General features: G+C 33.9%; 1 long non-coding RNA gene across 1 annotated transcript; it reads right to left on the bottom strand.

Annotated features, from left to right (window-relative positions):
* Nucleotides 1–798: 798 nt before the first annotated feature.
* LOC121727700 lies at nt 799–2,737 on the bottom strand. The gene is made up of 3 exons (XR_006035711.1): nt 2,629–2,737; nt 2,384–2,542; nt 799–1,117 (listed from the first exon to the last, which is right to left on the bottom strand). It is a non-coding gene; the product is annotated as an uncharacterized LOC121727700 (long non-coding RNA).
* Between the last annotated feature and the right edge of the window lie 1,446 nt (nt 2,738–4,183).

The following is a 4,183-nucleotide window of genomic DNA, read 5'->3' as shown; positions in this document are numbered from 1 at the left end:
TTGGGAATTTTCTGGACAACATAAGGGTAATCGTTTGTGCAAACTTCAGCCTCTATTAGCCGTAACATATACATATATAGATTCGATAACTTAAGCAATTAAAAGCATAGCTGGGCACCGTTAATCAAATAGTTAACTTCGTTAATCGTTAATCAGTTAAAAAAAATGTTAGCTTCGTTAAACGTTAAAGCGTTACATTTTGGACGAATGAGGAGCAAAACTGCCTTTTTATCCCGATAGGCGTCGCATCGTCGACTGACCGTAATTTCACATTAGAGCTATCAAATCCAATACATTTTTTGTAAACAAGAGTATTATTTATCAATTTTCGTCAAAATGCCTCAATGTTGTGCTTTGAGTTTTAAAAACTGGAGATATTCATATATTTCCCAAAGACCCAAAGTGAAGAAAAAGTGGGGAAATGCCTTGTGAATAAAGAATTTCAAGGAAAGAATATGGCACGCTTAAGTTCACTTCATTTCACAGAAGATTATTATTTTGAAGGAAGTAAATACACAGGTAAGTTGTGAAATTATGATGTCTAGCCTAAGCCAAACTTATTATTTCCTAGACATGCCTCTTACAAACAAACGTTATATACGTGGGAGAGCTAATCTTCGGCACGAATGGGCCGGCTCGACCGGATAAATACCACGTTCTCACAGAAAACCGGCGTGAAACAACGCTTGCGCTGTGTTTCGCCGAGTGAGTGAGTTTACCGGAGATTTATGTTTCATGTGTTGTAACTTTAGTATGTATTATGAAAATAAATAAAAGCTGATATCAATGATTGTTTGGTTTTATTACATTTAAATAATTTTTATACAATTATTTTTCAAAAACTGCTGGTTCAAGATAGTGGATGTAAGCCATGAATGACCATGACACAGACATATTGTTTGCACTTAGCAAATGCACCATTTCCTGCAGCGCATTCACAATAGCATTCCTCTACACGTCTACACCTCCTTCTTGAGAGACTTTAATGTCTACTAAATACATCACTTTTGCAAGCTTTGCATATTCTTATTACGAAATGTATAGTGTCCCATGAGTAAGGGGCGGTCAGAAGATGTCTAGATTTGTATAAAAGTTAGCCGTTGGTTCTGTGTTCAATCTGTAAAAAGATGGAATAATATCTAAATATTTCACGTTTATCTGTGATAGTAAACAAATGTTAATAATGTATATGTCGCAGGGAAAAGAAGATATCAGGGATATCCCGAAATCCCTAGGGATATCACGAAATCGCGGTAGATACCGAATATTCTTGTTTCTTACGTCTTCTTACTAAACAAATCTAGTGATATGTCATTTCACTAAACTAAATCTAGTGAAATGTCAGAAAGGCGGATACCGCCGAGTAAAAATGGAGCTACGCATTTCTCTCGCTCGCTCTAATACCCACACGGGCACTAGTGGGAGTGAAACAAATGCGTCGCTCGAGCTGGCGCGGCGCGTGTGATTTTAGTCGTTAAATTATTACGTGTACTTACGTTAAGTTTGAATGCGATTTTCTAAATATCACCTTTTACGACTCTCGAGTTTCAACATTTTTTTAATATTTTCCAGACTTACGCGCATGTTACTTGCATGGTTCGATAGCCTGTTAAATGTATATTATGGGGATATTAATAACTCAATACCGATGATAAGATCCCTTCACGCTGATAATGCCCCATTCGCGTTAAGAGGGCGACTAACGCAAAAAATCGTCCTTCTCTCTTCACACTCACACTCACTCACTCATCATTGAGGAACTGACCTAGCGAATTTTTTAAATATGCCAGGTGAAAAAGGACGACGCGGATTCATTTAAATAAAAAGAAAATTATTTTTTTCCTATTAACTCGATAAATATGTAACATTTAAAAAATTCGCTAGGTCAGTTCCTCAATGATAGAATTTTATACAATGTGTTAAAATATTAACTTAGTTTAATGCACGGTTATGGCAAAATTCGTGAAAATTATATGCATCTTTGTGATCGAGAAAATTTTAAGATATCGTGTTTTTGCTAGGTCTGATTCTCGGAAATATAATGTAGTATCTATGTCTACAAAATGAAACAATTTGGGGCTTATTTTCAAGCATAAAAATGAATTATAAAATCGTCAATTTAGGGTTAGTCGCCCCCATAAGATAGTGATAGGGTATTAGAGCGAGCGAGAGAAATGCGTAGCTCGATTTTTATTCGGCGGTATCCGCTTTTCTGACATTTCACTAGATTTAGTTTAGTGAAATGACATAATATCACTAGATTTGTTTAGTAAGAAGACGTAAGAAACAAGAATATTCGGTATCTACCGCGATTTCATGATATCCCTAGGGATTTCGGGATATCCCTGATATCTTCTTTTCCCTGCGACATATATACACATACCTTTACAGATATTCTATTATTTCCTGCTTGCTGATGCTTGGAACAGGTTAATCGATGTTCATGTCTCTGAATGTATTAGGGTGTGGATAGATAAGAGAATTGTCCTTTTGATCGCCCAAACCATCGTCAAAGTTTTGGTTCCGATCATACGCCTCCAATCTTGAAATAAAAACTCCTTATGAGGATAACATATTTAAACAAATTGTAAAATAAGAAATATAACCTAAAAATATTACTATGTTTACCTTTCGCTCAGATCGGCTTTTTGCTCACCTCTGACGCATTTCTCTTACGAAGCTCACTTTTCAGCTCACTCACAGTAAACAAAGAATATATTTTAATATCGTTAACACAAAGAAAACATAGAAAATCGCAACCACTCATTTGACACTTGTAGTAAACAAAGGCCAGTCGCTGGTGGCTCCATCTGCTTCGAGCTTTTAGTTTGGCTCCTCATTAACGCAAGTTAACGTTAATCGTTAATCCGTTAATATGTAATATGGCCTTGTTGTAACTTATATCATTGCGTTAGTGTACATACAAAACCTGTTGGTTTAAGGTTTTGGAAGTTAAAATGTTAGGGACAAAACAAAATACTTCTATAATTATTGTATTCTAACTAAATTATACTGCACTCTTCTTTTTCAACATGCAAATAATTTATAATAACAATAAACAAATCACTCTCGCTATTAGCACATTTCATACTAACTGTCTGAACCTGTTTTTGTTGTAAATAGTAGTCATTGGATTAATGATTAACGGACTTCTGCATATTAACGGAAGTTAGGGAGTCCGTTAATATTTTTAAAAGTTAACTTAAAAGTTAATCCGTTAATCAAAATGTTAACTTCGTTAATTAACGATTAACGGATAAACGAGTTAATGCCCAGCTATGATTAAAAGAGACTTTTGTTATGCAACCACTATCATAAACACAATATTCAATATACCTACCTAAAGAACAAAGTTCTCCCCCGATGCGTACAAACTACAAAACGTCATAATGGGCATTGTCCAAAAAAAATCACATGTACTTTTTATTTTTTTTTTTCGTTAAAATAGGGTATTTTAAGAATATAAATTAAATAATTTTGAAATTCATTGGCTAGTTTTTTCTCAATAATTTTTTAAAGTTTCGCTCTGAAGTCTGACGTCATCATCGGCCGCCAATTGACCTCTGCATATGTTTTAAATTTCCTTTCAATCTTATTTATAATGGCTGTTTCGTCAAATGCAAGTTCTCATTATGTGAAAGCTGATACGAGAAGCTTAAAAAAAGTTCGAATCGTAATGTTGGTCGAATTTATTGCTAATTTAACGCCATTGAAGGTCAAACAAAGGTTAAACGTATTTGTTCAAAAATATAAGTAGGTAACTAATGGGTATTTTTTTTGTTTATATACAGAAAAACGATCACTGACCTTATTCCTCGAAATGTTTTTGTAATGAGCAAAATTTAAAAAAAATGGACAATCCCCATTTCGTAGCACTTTGTAAGGAGTATTTTGGGAAGGTCTAATAAATTAGATTTTTGAATTGTGATATCTTGGAAAGTTTTTAAGCTGACAAAGTAACTATTTCACCGATGTTTCTACTTTTGAATGGTCATTTAATTACCAAGAAGAAAAATAATATTATGTAGTCATATTATATTGTTTTGAAAAAACGATCAAAATATTATTGTAAGATACCATTGTAGGTTTGATTAGTTTATCTTATCTCTTGAAATAGATATAGAAAATAGATTGAAGTGCGAAACAAAAGCTTTTATTGTTACTCCAAAGAAGCCGTTGGACA

Source organism: Aricia agestis, chromosome 6 (assembly GCF_905147365.1).
Source record: "Aricia agestis chromosome 6, ilAriAges1.1, whole genome shotgun sequence".
Lineage (NCBI taxonomy): Eukaryota > Metazoa > Arthropoda > Insecta > Lepidoptera > Lycaenidae > Aricia > Aricia agestis.
The sequence above is the reverse complement of the archived record's forward strand: the minus strand, read 5'-3'. Positions and strand labels throughout refer to the sequence as shown.